The 15,472-nt window shown below is 46.6% G+C and overlaps 36 pseudogenes; all 36 read left to right on the plus strand.

The window, feature by feature from the left end:
• Positions 1-267: 267 nt before the first annotated feature.
• LOC140305217 (5S ribosomal RNA) lies at positions 268-386 on the plus strand (annotated as a pseudogene).
• Positions 387-655: 269 nt separating this feature from the next.
• LOC140293504 (5S ribosomal RNA) lies at positions 656-774 on the plus strand (annotated as a pseudogene).
• Positions 775-1,421: 647 nt separating this feature from the next.
• On the plus strand, positions 1,422-1,540 carry LOC140288872 (5S ribosomal RNA; annotated as a pseudogene).
• Positions 1,541-1,809: 269 nt separating this feature from the next.
• LOC140318113 (5S ribosomal RNA) lies at positions 1,810-1,928 on the plus strand (annotated as a pseudogene).
• A 269-nt stretch (positions 1,929-2,197) lies between these two features.
• Positions 2,198-2,316, plus strand: LOC140294888 (5S ribosomal RNA; annotated as a pseudogene).
• Positions 2,317-2,585: 269 nt separating this feature from the next.
• Positions 2,586-2,704, plus strand: LOC140295467 (5S ribosomal RNA; annotated as a pseudogene).
• A 269-nt stretch (positions 2,705-2,973) lies between these two features.
• Positions 2,974-3,092, plus strand: LOC140300867 (5S ribosomal RNA; annotated as a pseudogene).
• A 272-nt stretch (positions 3,093-3,364) lies between these two features.
• LOC140292473 (5S ribosomal RNA) lies at positions 3,365-3,483 on the plus strand (annotated as a pseudogene).
• Positions 3,484-3,752: 269 nt separating this feature from the next.
• LOC140303878 (5S ribosomal RNA) lies at positions 3,753-3,871 on the plus strand (annotated as a pseudogene).
• A 269-nt stretch (positions 3,872-4,140) lies between these two features.
• On the plus strand, positions 4,141-4,259 carry LOC140314813 (5S ribosomal RNA; annotated as a pseudogene).
• Positions 4,260-4,528: 269 nt separating this feature from the next.
• On the plus strand, positions 4,529-4,647 carry LOC140287512 (5S ribosomal RNA; annotated as a pseudogene).
• A 269-nt stretch (positions 4,648-4,916) lies between these two features.
• Positions 4,917-5,035, plus strand: LOC140296335 (5S ribosomal RNA; annotated as a pseudogene).
• Positions 5,036-5,304: 269 nt separating this feature from the next.
• LOC140292474 (5S ribosomal RNA) lies at positions 5,305-5,423 on the plus strand (annotated as a pseudogene).
• Positions 5,424-5,692: 269 nt separating this feature from the next.
• LOC140292893 (5S ribosomal RNA) lies at positions 5,693-5,811 on the plus strand (annotated as a pseudogene).
• Positions 5,812-6,080: 269 nt separating this feature from the next.
• LOC140299684 (5S ribosomal RNA) lies at positions 6,081-6,199 on the plus strand (annotated as a pseudogene).
• A 269-nt stretch (positions 6,200-6,468) lies between these two features.
• Positions 6,469-6,587, plus strand: LOC140292718 (5S ribosomal RNA; annotated as a pseudogene).
• Positions 6,588-6,853: 266 nt separating this feature from the next.
• On the plus strand, positions 6,854-6,972 carry LOC140289055 (5S ribosomal RNA; annotated as a pseudogene).
• Positions 6,973-7,240: 268 nt separating this feature from the next.
• LOC140294146 (5S ribosomal RNA) lies at positions 7,241-7,359 on the plus strand (annotated as a pseudogene).
• A 266-nt stretch (positions 7,360-7,625) lies between these two features.
• LOC140294295 (5S ribosomal RNA) lies at positions 7,626-7,744 on the plus strand (annotated as a pseudogene).
• Positions 7,745-8,013: 269 nt separating this feature from the next.
• Positions 8,014-8,132, plus strand: LOC140294511 (5S ribosomal RNA; annotated as a pseudogene).
• A 272-nt stretch (positions 8,133-8,404) lies between these two features.
• Positions 8,405-8,523, plus strand: LOC140299387 (5S ribosomal RNA; annotated as a pseudogene).
• Positions 8,524-8,792: 269 nt separating this feature from the next.
• Positions 8,793-8,911, plus strand: LOC140290835 (5S ribosomal RNA; annotated as a pseudogene).
• A 269-nt stretch (positions 8,912-9,180) lies between these two features.
• Positions 9,181-9,299, plus strand: LOC140284342 (5S ribosomal RNA; annotated as a pseudogene).
• A 657-nt stretch (positions 9,300-9,956) lies between these two features.
• Positions 9,957-10,074, plus strand: LOC140293350 (5S ribosomal RNA; annotated as a pseudogene).
• Positions 10,075-10,343: 269 nt separating this feature from the next.
• Positions 10,344-10,461, plus strand: LOC140286906 (5S ribosomal RNA; annotated as a pseudogene).
• Positions 10,462-10,730: 269 nt separating this feature from the next.
• Positions 10,731-10,854, plus strand: LOC140270543 (5S ribosomal RNA; annotated as a pseudogene).
• Positions 10,855-11,123: 269 nt separating this feature from the next.
• Positions 11,124-11,242, plus strand: LOC140293505 (5S ribosomal RNA; annotated as a pseudogene).
• Positions 11,243-11,889: 647 nt separating this feature from the next.
• On the plus strand, positions 11,890-12,008 carry LOC140292059 (5S ribosomal RNA; annotated as a pseudogene).
• Positions 12,009-12,277: 269 nt separating this feature from the next.
• On the plus strand, positions 12,278-12,396 carry LOC140318128 (5S ribosomal RNA; annotated as a pseudogene).
• A 269-nt stretch (positions 12,397-12,665) lies between these two features.
• On the plus strand, positions 12,666-12,784 carry LOC140294889 (5S ribosomal RNA; annotated as a pseudogene).
• A 269-nt stretch (positions 12,785-13,053) lies between these two features.
• Positions 13,054-13,172, plus strand: LOC140295468 (5S ribosomal RNA; annotated as a pseudogene).
• Positions 13,173-13,441: 269 nt separating this feature from the next.
• LOC140300878 (5S ribosomal RNA) lies at positions 13,442-13,560 on the plus strand (annotated as a pseudogene).
• Positions 13,561-13,832: 272 nt separating this feature from the next.
• Positions 13,833-13,951, plus strand: LOC140294328 (5S ribosomal RNA; annotated as a pseudogene).
• Positions 13,952-14,220: 269 nt separating this feature from the next.
• LOC140303884 (5S ribosomal RNA) lies at positions 14,221-14,339 on the plus strand (annotated as a pseudogene).
• Positions 14,340-14,608: 269 nt separating this feature from the next.
• On the plus strand, positions 14,609-14,727 carry LOC140305223 (5S ribosomal RNA; annotated as a pseudogene).
• A 269-nt stretch (positions 14,728-14,996) lies between these two features.
• On the plus strand, positions 14,997-15,115 carry LOC140293506 (5S ribosomal RNA; annotated as a pseudogene).
• Positions 15,116-15,472: the final 357 nt, after the last annotated feature.

Here is a 15,472-nt window from a genome sequence, read left to right on the forward strand (position 1 = left end):
TTCTCTTCTCTCTACCACCTGCATGTCTTTTGTTGCAACGTCTGATCACCCTGTGACACATGAGGAAGTTGGTCATCTTCAGCTGCTGCTGCTTTGTTGGTAGACACGAAGTGATCTGAGAGTCTCAGTTTCAGCTGCAGAGAATAATCACATGAGGGAAGAAGATTTGCCCACTACAAGTCAGCCTTTCTCGGCAATTATCTGGTTACATAGAGGAACCGTATGATTCCAGTACCTATATAATGCACATTTGTCACAGACATTGTTGCTTACGGCCACACCACCCTGAACATGCCCGACCTCGTCTGATCTCGGTAGCCAAGGAGGGTTGGGCCTGGTTAGTACTTTAATGGGAGACTGCTTGGGAATACCAGGTGCTGTAAGCTTTTTCTCTTCTCTCTACCACCTGCATGTCTTTTGTTGCAACGTCTGATCACCCTGTGACACATGAGGAAGTTGGTCATCTTCAGCTGCTGCTGCTTTGTTGGCAGACACAAAGTGATCTGAGAGTCTCAGTTTCAGCTGGAGAGAATAATCACATCAGGGAAGAAGATATGCCCACTACACATCAGCCTTTCTCGGCAATTATCTGGTTACATAGAGGAACTGTATGATTCCAGTACCAATATAATGCACATTTGTCACAGACTTTGTTGCTTACGGCCACACCACCCTCAACATATCCGACCTTGTCCGATCTCGGAAGCCAAGCACGGTTGGGCCTGGTTAGTACTTACATGGGAGACTGCTTTGGAATACCAGGTGCTGTAAGCTTTTTCTCTTCTCTCTACCACCTGCATGTCTTTTGTTGCAACGTCTGATCACCCTGTGACACATGAGGAAGTTGGTCATCTTCAGCTGCTGCTGCTTTGTTGGCAGACACAAAGTGATCTGAGAGTCTCAGTTTCAGCTGCAGAGAATAATCACATCAGGGAAGAAGATGTGCCCACTACAAGTCAGCCTTTCTCGGCAATTATCTGGTTACATAGAGGAAGTGTATGATTCCAGTACTTATATAAGGCACATTTGTCACATATATTGTTGCTTACAGCCACACCACCCTGAATAAGCACGATCTCGGAAGCCAAGCAGGTTTGGGCCTGGTTAGTACTTGGAAGGTAGACTGCCTGGGAATACCAGGTGCTTTAAGCTTTTTCTCTTCTCTCTACCACCTGCATGTCTTTTGTTGCAACGTCTGATCACCCTGTGACACATGAGGAAGTTGGTCATCTTCAGCTGCTGCTGCTTTGTTGGCAGACACGAAGTGATCTGAGAGTCTCAGTTTCAGCTGCAGAGAATAATCACGTCAGGGAAGAAGATGTGCCCACTACAAGTCAGCTTTTCTCTGCAATTATCTGGTTACATAGAGGAACCGTATGATTCCAGTACCTATATAATGCACATTTGTCACAGACATTGTTGCTTACGGCCACACCACCCTGAACATGCCCGACCTCGTCTTATCTCGGAAGCCAAGGAGGGTTGGGCCTGGTTAGTACTTAAATGGGAGACCGCTTGGGAATACCAGGAGCTGTAAGCTTTTTGTCTTCTCTCGACCACCTGCATGTCTTTTGTTGCAACGTCTGATCCCCCTGTGACACATGAGGAAGTTGGTCATCTTCAGCTGCTGCTGCTTTGTTGGCAGACACGAAGTGATCTGAGAGTCTCAGTTTCAGCTGCAGAGAATAATCACATCAGGGAAGAAGATGTGCCCATAACAAGTCAGCCTTTCTCTGCAATTATCTGGTTACATAGAGGAATTGTATGATTCCAGTACCTATATAATGCACATTTGTCACAGAAATTGTTCCTTACGGCCATACCACCCTGAATAAGCCCGACCTCGTCTGATCTCGGAAGCCAAGGAGGGTTGGGCCTGGTTAGTACTTTAATGGGAGACTGCTTGGGAATACCAGGTGCTGTAAGCATTTTCTCTTCTCTCTACAACCTGCATGTCTTTTGTTGCAACGTCTGATCACCCTGTGACACATGAGAAAGTTGGCCATCTTCAGCTGCTGCTGCTTTGTTGGAAGACACGAAGTGATCTGAGAGTCTCAGTTTCAGCTGAAGAGAATAATCACGTCAGGGAAGAAGATGTGCCCACTACACATCAGCCTTTCTCAGCAATTATCTGGTTACATAGAGGAACCGTATGATTCCTGTACTTATATAATGCACATTTGTCAGACACATTGTTTCTTACGGCCACACTACCCTGAACATGCCCGACCTTGTCTGATCTCGGAAGCCAAGCAGGGTTGAGCCTGCTTAGTACTTGGATGGGAGACAGCTTGGGAATACCAGGTGCTGTAAGCTTTTTCTCTTCTCTCTACCACCTGCATGTCTTTTGTTGCAACGTCTGATCACCCTGTGACACGTGAAGAAGTTGGTCATCTTCAGCTGCTGCTGCTTTGTTGGCAGACACGAAGTGATCTGAGAGTCTCAGTTTCAGCTGGAGAGAATAATCACATCAGGGAAGAAGATATGCCCACTACACATCAGCCTTTCTCGGCAATTATCTGGTTACATAGAGGAACTGTATGATTCCAGTACCAATATAATGCACATTTGTCACAGACTTTGTTGCTTACGGCCACACCACCCTCAACATATCCGACCTTGTCCGATCACGGAAGCCAAGCACGGTTGGGCCTGGTTAGTACTTAGATGGGAGACTGCTTTGGAATACCAGGTGCTGTAAGCTTTTTCTCTTCTCTCTACCACCTGCATGTCTTTTGTTGCAACGTCTGATCACCCTGTGACACATGAGGAAGTTGGTCATCTTCAGCTTCTGCTGCTTTGTTGGCAGACACAAAGTGATCTGAGAGTCTCATTTTCAGCTGGAGAGAATTATCACGTCAGGGAACAAGATGTGCCCACTACACATCAGCCTTTCTCGGCAATTATCTGGTTACATAGAGGAACCGTATGACTCCATTACCTATATAATGCACATTTGTCACAGAAATTGTCGCTTACGGCCACACCACCCTGAATATGCCCGACCTCGTCTGATCTCGGAAGCCAAGCAGGGTTGGGGCTGGTTAGTACTTGGATGGGAGACCGCTTGGGAATACAAGGTGCTGTAAGCTTCTTCTCTTCTCTCTACCACCTGCATGTCTTTTGTTGCAACGTCTGATCACCCTGTGACACATGAGGAAGTTGGTCATCTTCAGTTACTGCTGCTGCTTTGTTGGCAGACACAAAGTGATCTGAGAGTCTCAGTTTCAGTTGCAGAGAATGATCACATCAGAGAAGATGATTTGCGCGCTACACATCAGCCTTTCTCAGCAATTATCTGGTTGCATAGAGGAACCGTATGATTCCAGTACCTATATAATGCACATTTGTCAGAGACATTGTTGCTTACGGCCACACCACCCTGAATAAGCCCGACCTCGTCTGATCTCGGACGCCAAACAGGGTTGTACCTGGTTAGTACTTGGATGGGAGACAGCTTGGGAACACCAGGTGCTGTAAGCTTTTTCTCTTCTCTCTACCACCTGCATGTCTTTTGTTGCAACGTCTGATCACCCTGTGACACATGAGGAAGTTGGTCATCTTCAGCTGCTGCTGCTTTGTTGGCAGACACAAAGTGATCTGAGAGTCTCAGTTTCAGCTCGAGAGAATAATCACGTCAGGGAAGAAGATGTGCCCACTACTTATCAGCTTTTCTCGGCAATTATCTGGTTACATAGAGGAACCGTATGATTCCAGTACCTATATAATGCACATTTGTCAGAGACATTGTTGCTTACGGCCACACCACCCTGAACATGCCCGACCTCGTCTGATCTCGGACGCCAAACAGGGTTGTACCTGGTTAGTACTTGGATGGGAGACCTCTTGGGAACACCAGGTGCTGTAAGCTTTTTCTCTTCTCTCTACCACCTGCATGTCTTTTGTTGCAACGTCTGATCACCCTGTGACACATGAGGAAGTTGGTCATCTTCAGCTGCTGCTGCTTTGTTGGTAGACACGAAGTGATCTGAGAGTCTCAGTTTCAGCTGCAGAGAATAATCACATGAGGGAAGAAGATTTGCCCACTACAAGTCAGCCTTTCTCGGCAATTATCTGGTTACATAGAGGAACCGTATGATTCCAGTACCTATATAATGCACATTTGTCACAGACATTGTTGCTTACGGCCACACCACCCTGAACATGCCCGACCTCGTCTGATCTCGGTAGCCAAGGAGGGTTGGGCCTGGTTAGTACTTTAATGGGAGACTGCTTGGGAATACCAGGTGCTGTAAGCGTTTTCTCTTCTCTCTACAACCTGCATGTCTTTTGTTGCAACGTCTGATCACCCTGTGACACACGAGGAAGTTGGCCATCTTCAGCTGCTGCTGCTTTGTTGGAAGACACGAAGTGATCTGAGAGTCTCAGTTTCAACTGAAGAGAATAATGACGTCAGGGAAGAAGATGTGCCGACTACACATCAGCCTTTCTCAGCAATTATCTGGTTACATAGAGGAACCGTATGATTCCTGTAGTTATATAATGCACATTTGTCAGACACATTGTTGCTTACGGCCACACCACCCTGAACATGCCCGACCTCGTCTGATCTCGGAAGCCAAGCAGGGTTGAGCCTCCTTAGTACTTGGATGGAAGACCTCTTGGGAATACCAGGTGCTGTAAGCTTTTTCTCTTCTCTCGACCACCTGCATGTCTTTTGTTGCAACGTCTGATCACCCTGTGACACATGAGGAAGTTGGTCATCTTCAGCTGCTGCTGCTTTGTTGGCTGACACAAAGTGATCTGAGAGTCTCAGTTTCAGTTGCAGAGAATGATCACATCAGAGAAGATGATTTGCCCGCTACACATCAGCCTTTCTCGGCAATTATCTGGTTGCATAGAGGAACCGTATGATTCCAGTACCTATATAATGCACATTTGTCACAGTTATGGTTGCTTACGGCCACACCACCCTGAATATGCCCAACCTCATCTGATCTCAGAAGCCAAGGAGGTTTGGGCCTGGTTAGTACTTGGATGGTAGACATTCTGGGAATACCAGGTGCTGTAAGCTTTTTCTCTTCTCTCTACCACCTGCATGTCTTTTGTTGCAACGTCTGATCACCCTGTGACACATGAGGAAGTTGGTCATCTTCAGCTGCTGCTGCTTTGTTGGCTGACACAAAGTGATCTGAGAGTCTCAGTTTCAGTTGCAGAGAATGATCACATCAGAGAAGATGATTTGCCCGCTACACATCAGCCTTTCTCGGCAATTATCTGGTTGCATAGAGGAACCGTATGATTCCAGTACCTATATAATGCACATTTGTCAGAGACATTGTTGCTTACGGCCACACCACCCTGAATAAGCCCGACCTCGTCTGATCTCGGACGCCAAACAGGGTTGTACCTGGTTAGTACTTGGATGGGAGACAGCTTGGGAACACCAGGTGCTGTAAGCTTTTTCTCTTCTCTCAACCACCTGCATGTCTTTTGTTGCAACGTCTGACCACCCTGTGACACATGAGGAAGTTGGTCATCTTCAGCTGCTGCTGCTTTGTTGGCAGACACGAAGTGATCTGAGAGTCTCAGTTTCAGCTGGAGAGAATAATCACATCAGGGAAGAAGATGTGCCCACTACAAGTTAGCCTTTCTCGACAATTATCTGGTTACATAGAGGAACTGTATTATTCCAGTACCTATATAATGCACATTTGTCACAGACATTGTTGCTTACGGCCACACCACCCTGAACATGCCCGACCTCGTCTCATCTTGGAAGCCAAGCAGGGTTGGGCCTTGTTAGTACTTGAATGGGAGACTGCTTGGGAATACCAGGTGCTGTAAGCTTTTTCTCTTCTCTCTACCACCTGCATGTCTTTTGTTGCAACGTCTGACCACCCTGTGACACATGAGGAAGTTGGTCATCTTCAGCTGCTGCTGCTTTGTTGGCAGACACGAAGTGATCTGAGAGTCTCAGTTTCAGCTGAAGAGAATGATCACATCAGAGAAGATGATATGCCCGCTACACATCAGCCTTTCTCTGCAATTATCTGGTTATATAGAGGAACCGTATGATTCCAGTACCTATATTATAAACATTTTTCAGAGAGATTGTTACTTACGGCCATACCACCCTGAATAAGCCCGACCTCATCTGATCTCGGAAGCCAAGCAGGGTTTGGCCTGGTTAGTACTTGAATGGGAGACCGCTTGGGAATACCAGGTGCTGTAGGCTTTTTCTCTTCTCTTTACCACCTGCATGTCTTTTGTTGCAATGTCTGATCGCCCTGTGACACATGAGGAAGTTGGTCATCTTCAGCTGCTGCTGCTTTGTTGGCAGACACAAAGTGATCTGAGAGTCTCAGTTTCAGTACCAGAGAATAATCACATCAGGGAAGAAGATGAACCCACTACAAGTCAGCCTTTTTCGGCAATTATCTGGTTGCATAGAGGAACCGTATGATTCCAGTACCTATATAATGCACATTTGTCACAGACATTGTTACTTACGGCCACACCACCCTGAATATGCCCGACCTCGTCTAATCTCGGAACCCAAGCAGGGTTGGGCCTGGTTAGTACTTGAATGTTAGACCGCTTGGGAATACCAGGTGCTGTAAGCTTTTTCTCTTCTCTCTACCACCTGCATGTCTTTTTCTGCAATGTCTGATCGCCCTGTGACACATGAGGAAGTTGGTCATCTTCAGCTGCTGCTTTGTTGGCAGACATGAAGTGATCTGAGAGTCTCAGTTTCAGCTGAAGAGAATGATCACGTCAGGGAAGAAGATGTGCTCACTACAAGTCAGCCTTTCTTGGCAATTATCTGGTTATATAGAGGAACCGTATGATTCCTGTACCTATACAATTTATATTTGTCACAGACATGGTTGTTTACGGCCACACCACCCTGAATATGCCCGACCTCGTCTGATCTTGGAAGCCAATTAGGGTTGGGCCTGTTTAGTACTTGGATGGGAGACCCCTTGGGATTATCAGGTGCTGTAAGCTTTTTCTCTTCTCTCAACCACCTGCATGTCTTTTGTTGCAACGTATGATCACCCTGTGACACATGAGGAAGTTGGTCATCTTCATTTTCTGCTGCTTTTTTGCAGACACGAAGTGATCTGAGAGTCTCATTTTCAGCTGGAGAAAATTATCACGTCAGGGAACAAGATGTGCCCACTACATATCAGCCTTTCTTGGCAATTATCTGGTTGCATAGAGGAACCGTATGATTCCAGTACCTATATAATGCACATTTGTCACAGATAATGTTACTTACGGCCACACCACCCTGAATATGCCCGACCTCGTCTGATCTAAGAACCCAAGCAGGGTTGGACCTGGTTAGTACTTGAATGGGAGACCGCTTGCGAATACCAGGTGCTGTAAGCTTTTTCTCTTCTCTCTACCACCTACATGTCTTTTGTTGCAACGTCTGATCACCCTGTGACACATGAAGAAGTTGGTCATCTTCAGCTGCTGCTGCTTTGTTGGCAGACACGAAGTGATATGAGAGTCTCAGTTTCAGCTGGAGAGAATAATCACGTCAGGGAAGATGTTTCCACTACTTATCAGCCTTTCTCGGCAATTATCTTGTTACATAGAGGAACCATATGATTCCATTGCCTATATAATGCACATTTGTCACAGAGATTGTTGCTTACGGCCCAACCACCCTGAATATGTCTGACCTCGTCTGCTCTCAGAAGCCAAGGAGGGTTGGCCCTGGTTAGTACTTGGATGAGAGACCGCTTGGGAATACCAGGTGCTGTAAGCTTTTTCTCTTCTCTCTACCACCTGCATGTCTTTTGTTGCAACGTCTGATCACCCTGTGACACATGAGGAAGTTGGTCATCTTCAGCAGCTGCTGCTTTGTTGGCAGACACGAAGTGATCTGAGAGTCTCAGTTTCAGCTGTAGAGAATAATCACATCGGGGAAGAAGATGTGCCCACTACAAGTTAGCCTTTCTTGGCAATTATCTGGTTGCATAGAGGAACCGTATGATTCCAGTACCTATATAATGCACATTTGTCACAGACATTGTTACTTACGGCCACACCACCCTGAATATGCCCAACCTCGTGTGATCTCGGAAGCCAAACAGGGTTGAGCCTGCTTAGTACTTGGATGGGAGACTGCTTGGGAATACCAGGTGCTGTAAGCTTCTTCTCTTCTCTCTACCACCTGCATGTCTTTTGTTGCAACGTCTGATCACCCTGTGACACATGAGGAAGTTGGTCATCTTCAGCAGCTGCTGCTTCTTTGTTGGCAGACACGAAGTGATCTGAGAGTCTCAGTTTCAGCTGCAGAGAATAATCACATCAGGGAAGAAGATGTGCCCACTACAAGTCAGCCTTTCTCTGCAATTCTCTGGTTACATAGAAGAAGTGTATGATTCCAGTACCTATATAATGCACATTTGTCACAGTTATTGTTGCTTACGGCCGCACCACCCTGAATATGCCCGACCTCGTCTGATCTTGGAAGAAAAGCAGGGTTGGGCCTGGTTAGTACTTGAATGGGAGACCACTTCGGAATACCAGGTGCTGTAAGCTTTTTCTCTTCTCTCTACCACCTGCATAACTTTTGTTGCAACGTCTGATCACCCTGTGACACATGAGGAAGGTGGTCATCTTCAGCTTCTGCTGCTTTGTTGGCAGACACGAAGTGATCTGAGAGTCTCAGTTTCAGTTGCAGAGAATGATCACATCAGAGAAGATGATTTGCCCGCTACACATCAGCCTTTCTCGGCAATTATCTGGTTGCATAGAGGAACCGTATGATTCAAGTACCTATATAATGCACATTTGTCAGAGATATTGTTGCTTACGGCCACACCACCCTGAATAAGCCCGACCTCGTCTGATCTCGGACGCCAAGCAGGGTTGTACCTGGTTAGTACTATGATGGGAGACAGCTTGGGAATACCAGGTGCTGTAAGCTTTTTCTCTTCTCTCTACCACCTGCATGTCTTTTGTTGCAACGTCTGATCACCCTGTGACACGTGAAGAAGTTGGTCATCTTCAGCTGCTGCTGCTTTGTTGGAAGACACGAAGTGAACTGAGAATCTCAGTTTCAGCTGAAGAGAATAATCTCGTCAGGGAAGAAGATGTGCCCACTACACATCAGCCTTTCTCATCAATTATCTGGTTACATAGAGGAACCGTATGATTCCTGTACTTATATAATGCACATTTGTCACAGACATTGTTACTTACGGCCACACCACCCTGAATTTGCCTGACCTCGTCTGATCTCGGAAGCCAAGCATTGTTGGGCCTGGTTAGTACTTGGGTGGGAGACCGCTTGGGAATACCAGGTGCTGTAAGCGTTTTCTCTTCTCTCTACCACCTGCATGTGTTTTGTTGCAACGTCTGATCACCCTGTGACACATGAGGAAGTTGGTCATCTTCAGCTGCTGCTGCTTTGTTGGCAGACACGAAGTGATCTGAGAGTCTCAGTTTCAGCTGAAGAGAATGATCACATCAGAGAAGATGATATGCCCACTACACATCAGCCTTTCTCGGCAATTATCTGGTTTCATAGAGGAAGTGTATGATTCCAGTACCTATATAATTCACATTTGTAACAAACATTGTTGCTTATGGCCACACCACCCTGAATAAGCCCCACCTTGTCTTATCCTGGAAGCCAAGCAGGGTTGGGCCTGGTTCGTACTTCAATGGGAGACTGCTTGGGAATACCAGGTGCTGTAAGCTTTTTCTCTTCTCTCTACCACCTGCATGTCTTTTGTTGCAACATCTGATCACCCTGTGACACATGAGGAAGTTTGTCATCTTCAGCTTCTGCTGCTTTGTTGGCAGACACGAAGTGATCTGAGAGTCTCATTTTCAACTGAAGAGAATAATAACGTCAGGGAAGAAGATGTGCCCCCTACACATCAGCCTTTCTCGGCAATTATCTGGTTACATAGAGGAACTGTATGATTCCAGTACCTATATAATGCACATTTGTCACAGACATTGTTGCTTACGGCCACACCACCCTCAATATGCCTGACCTCGTCTGATCTCGGAAGCCAAGCACGGTTGGCCTGGTTAGTACTTGGGTGGGAGACTGCTTGGGAATACCAGGTGCTGTAAGCTTTATCTCTTCTCTGGACCACCTGAATGTCTTTTGTTGCAACGTCTGATCACCCTGTGACACATGAGGAAGTTGGTCATCTTCAGCTTCTGCTGCTTTGTTTGCAGACACGAAGTGATCTGAGAGTCTCAGTTTCAGCTGCAGAGAATAATCACGTCAGGGAAGAAGATGTGCCCACTACACATAAGCCTTTCTCGGCAATTATCTGGTTACATAGAGGAACCGTATGATTCCAGTACCTATATAATGCACATTTGTCACAGACATTGTCGCTTACGGCAACACCACCCTGAACATGCCTGACCTCGTCTGATCTCGGAAGCCAAGCACGGTTGGCCTGGTTAGTACTTGGGTGGGAGACCACTTGGGAATACCAGGTGCTGTAAGCTTTATCTCTTCTCTGGACCACCTGAATGTCTTTTGTTGCAACGTCTGATCACCCTGTGACACATGAGGAAGTTGGTCATCTTCAGCTTCTGCTGCTTTGTTGGCAGACACGAAGTGATCTGAGAGTCTCAGTTTCAGCTGCAGAGAATAATCACGTCAGGGAAGAAGATGTGCCCACTACACATAAGCCTTTCTCTGCAATTATCTGGTTACATAGAGGAACCGTATGATTCCAGTACCTATATAATGCACATTTGTCACAGAGATTGTCGCTTACGGCCACACCACCCTGAATATAATATGCCCGACCTCGTCCGATCTCGGAAGCCAAGCGGGGTTGTGCCTGGTTAGTACTTGGGTGGGAGACTGCTTGGGAATACCAGGTGCTGTAAGCTTTTTCTCTTCTCTCTACCACCTGCATGTCTTTTGTTGCAACGTCTGATCACCCTGTGACACATGAGGAAGTTGGTCATCTTCAGCTGCTGCTGCTTTGTTGGCAGACACAAAGTGATCTGAGAGTCTCAGTTTCAGCTGGAGAGAATAATCACATCAGGGAAGAAGATATGCCCACTACACATCAGCCTTTCTCGGCAATTATCTGGTTACATAGAGGAACTGTATGATTCCAGTACCAATATAATGCACATTTGTCACAGACTTTGTTGCTTACGGCCACACCACCCTCAACATATCCGACCTTGTCCGATCTCGGAAGCCAAGCACGGTTGGGCCTGGTTAGTACTTACATGGGAGACTGCTTTGGAATACCAGGTGCTGTAAGCTTTTTCTCTTCTCTCTACCACCTGCATGTCTTTTGTTGCAACGTCTGATCACCCTGTGACACATGAGGAAGTTGGTCATCTTCAGCTGCTGCTGCTTTGTTGGCAGACACAAAGTGATCTGAGAGTCTCAGTTTCAGCTGCAGAGAATAATCACATCAGGGAAGAAGATGTGCCCACTACAAGTCAGCCTTTCTCGGCAATTATCTGGTTACATAGAGGAAGTGTATGATTCCAGTACTTATATAAGGCACATTTGTCACATATATTGTTGCTTACAGCCACACCACCCTGAATAAGCACGATCTCGGAAGCCAAGCAGGTTTGGGCCTGGTTAGTACTTGGAAGGTAGACTGCCTGGGAATACCAGGTGCTTTAAGCTTTTTCTCTTCTCTCTACCACCTGCATGTCTTTTGTTGCAACGTCTGATCACCCTGTGACACATGAGGAAGTTGGTCATCTTCAGCTGCTGCTGCTTTGTTGGCAGACACGAAGTGATCTGAGAGTCTCAGTTTCAGCTGCAGAGAATAATCACGTCAGGGAAGAAGATGTGCCCACTACAAGTCAGCTTTTCTCTGCAATTATCTGGTTACATAGAGGAACCGTATGATTCCAGTACCTATATAATGCACATTTGTCACAGACATTGTTGCTTACGGCCACACCACCCTGAACATGCCCGACCTCGTCTTATCTCGGAAGCCAAGGAGGGTTGGGCCTGGTTAGTACTTAAATGGGAGACTGCTTGGGAATACCAGGAGCTGTAAGCTTTTTGTCTTCTCTCGACCACCTGCATGTCTTTTGTTGCAACGTCTGATCCCCCTGTGACACATGAGGAAGTTGGTCATCTTCAGCTGCTGCTGCTTTGTTGGCAGACACGAAGTGATCTGAGAGTCTCAGTTTCAGCTGCAGAGAATAATCACATCAGGGAAGAAGATGTGCCCATAACAAGTCAGCCTTTCTCTGCAATTATCTGGTTACATAGAGGAATTGTATGATTCCAGTACCTATATAATGCACATTTGTCACAGAAATTGTTCCTTACGGCCATACCACCCTGAATAAGCCCGACCTCGTCTGATCTCGGAAGCCAAGGAGGGTTGGGCCTGGTTAGTACTTTAATGGGAGACTGCTTGGGAATACCAGGTGCTGTAAGCATTTTCTCTTCTCTCTACAACCTGCATGTCTTTTGTTGCAACGTCTGATCACCCTGTGACACATGAGAAAGTTGGCCATCTTCAGCTGCTGCTGCTTTGTTGGAAGACACGAAGTGATCTGAGAGTCTCAGTTTCAGCTGAAGAGAATAATCACGTCAGGGAAGAAGATGTGCCCACTACACATCAGCCTTTCTCAGCAATTATCTGGTTACATAGAGGAACCGTATGATTCCTGTACTTATATAATGCACATTTGTCAGACACATTGTTTCTTACGGCCACACTACCCTGAACATGCCCGACCTTGTCTGATCTCGGAAGCCAAGCAGGGTTGAGCCTGCTTAGTACTTGGATGGGAGACAGCTTGGGAATACCAGGTGCTGTAAGCTTTTTCTCTTCTCTCTACCACCTGCATGTCTTTTGTTGCAACGTCTGATCACCCTGTGACACGTGAAGAAGTTGGTCATCTTCAGCTGCTGCTGCTTTGTTGGCAGACACGAAGTGATCTGAGAGTCTCAGTTTCAGCTGGAGAGAATAATCACATCAGGGAAGAAGATATGCCCACTACACATCAGCCTTTCTCGGCAATTATCTGGTTACATAGAGGAACTGTATGATTCCAGTACCAATATAATGCACATTTGTCACAGACTTTGTTGCTTACGGCCACACCACCCTCAACATATCCGACCTTGTCCGATCACGGAAGCCAAGCACGGTTGGGCCTGGTTAGTACTTAGATGGGAGACTGCTTTGGAATACCAGGTGCTGTAAGCTTTTTCTCTTCTCTCTACCACCTGCATGTCTTTTGTTGCAACGTCTGATCACCCTGTGACACATGAGGAAGTTGGTCATCTTCAGCTTCTGCTGCTTTGTTGGCAGACACAAAGTGATCTGAGAGTCTCATTTTCAGCTGGAGAGAATTATCACGTCAGGGAACAAGATGTGCCCACTACACATCAGCCTTTCTCGGCAATTATCTGGTTACATAGAGGAACCGTATGACTCCATTACCTATATAATGCACATTTGTCACAGAAATTGTCGCTTACGGCCACACCACCCTGAATATGCCCGACCTCGTCTGATCTCGGAAGCCAAGCAGGGTTGGGGCTGGTTAGTACTTGGATGGGAGACCGCTTGGGAATACAAGGTGCTGTAAGCTTCTTCTCTTCTCTCTACCACCTGCATGTCTTTTGTTGCAACGTCTGATCACCCTGTGACACATGAGGAAGTTGGTCATCTTCAGTTACTGCTGCTGCTTTGTTGGCAGACACAAAGTGATCTGAGAGTCTCAGTTTCAGTTGCAGAGAATGATCACATCAGAGAAGATGATTTGCGCGCTACACATCAGCCTTTCTCAGCAATTATCTGGTTGCATAGAGGAACCGTATGATTCCAGTACCTATATAATGCACATTTGTCAGAGACATTGTTGCTTACGGCCACACCACCCTGAATAAGCCCGACCTCGTCTGATCTCGGACGCCAAACAGGGTTGTACCTGGTTAGTACTTGGATGGGAGACAGCTTGGGAACACCAGGTGCTGTAAGTTTTTTCTCTTCTCTCTACCACCTGCATGTCTTTTGTTGCAACGTCTGATCACCCTGTGACACATGAGGAAGTTGGTCATCTTCAGCTGCTGCTGCTTTGTTGGCAGACACAAAGTGATCTGAGAGTCTCAGTTTCAGCTCGAGAGAATAATCACGTCAGGGAAGAAGATGTGCCCACTACTTATCAGCTTTTCTCGGCAATTATCTGGTTACATAGAGGAACCGTATGATTCCAGTACCTATATAATGCACATTTGTCAGAGACATTGTTGCTTACGGCCACACCACCCTGAACATGCCCGACCTCGTCTGATCTCGGACGCCAAACAGGGTTGTACCTGGTTAGTACTTGGATGGGAGACCTCTTGGGAACACCAGGTGCTGTAAGCTTTTTCTCTTCTCTCTACCACCTGCATGTCTTTTGTTGCAACGTCTGATCACCCTGTGACACATGAGGAAGTTGGTCATCTTCAGCTGCTGCTGCTTTGTTGGTAGACACGAAGTGATCTGAGAGTCTCAGTTTCAGCTGCAGAGAATAATCACATGAGGGAAGAAGATTTGCCCACTACAAGTCAGCCTTTCTCGGCAATTATCTGGTTACATAGAGGAACCGTATGATTCCAGTACCTATATAATGCACATTTGTCACAGACATTGTTGCTTACGGCCACACCACCCTGAACATGCCCGACCTCGTCTGATCTCGGTAGCCAAGGAGGGTTGGGCCTGGTTAGTACTTTAATGGGAGACTGCTTGGGAATACCAGGTGCTGTAAGCTTTTTCTCTTCTCTCTACCACCTGCATGTCTTTTGTTGCAACGTCTGATCACCCTGTGACACATGAGGAAGTTGGTCATCTTCAGCTGCTGCTGCTTTGTTGGCAGACACAAAGTGATCTGAGAGTCTCAGTTTCAGCTGGAGAGAATAATCACATCAGGGAAGAAGATATGCCCACTACACATCAGCCTTTCTCGGCAATTATCTGGTTACATAGAGGAACTGTATGATTCCAGTACCAATATAATGCACATTTGTCACAGACTTTGTTGCTTACGGCCACACCACCCTCAACATATCCGACCTTGTCCGATCTCGGAAGCCAAGCACGGTTGGGCCTGGTTAGTACTTACATGGGAGACTGCTTTGGAATACCAGGTGCTGTAAGCTTTTTCTCTTCTCTCTACCACCTGCATGTCTTTTGTTGCAACGTCTGATCACCCTGTGACACATGAGGAAGTTGGTCATCTTCAGCTGCTGCTGCTTTGTTGGCAGACACAAAGTGATCTGAGAGTCTCAGTTTCAGCTGCAGAGAATAATCACATCAGGGAAGAAGATGTGCCCACTACAAGTCAGCCTTTCTCGGCAATTATCTGGTTACATAGAGGAAGTGTATGATTCCAGTACTTATATAAGGCACATTTGTCACATATATTGTTGCTTACAGCCACACCACCCTGAATAAGCACGATCTCGGAAGCCAAGCAGGTTTGGGCCTGGTTAGTACTTGGAAGGTAGACTGCCTGG

This window comes from Leuresthes tenuis, unplaced genomic scaffold (assembly GCF_036924035.1).
Source record: "Leuresthes tenuis unplaced genomic scaffold, fLeuTen1.0.hap1 SCAF_1, whole genome shotgun sequence".
NCBI classification, from domain to species: domain Eukaryota; kingdom Metazoa; phylum Chordata; class Actinopteri; order Atheriniformes; family Atherinopsidae; genus Leuresthes; species Leuresthes tenuis.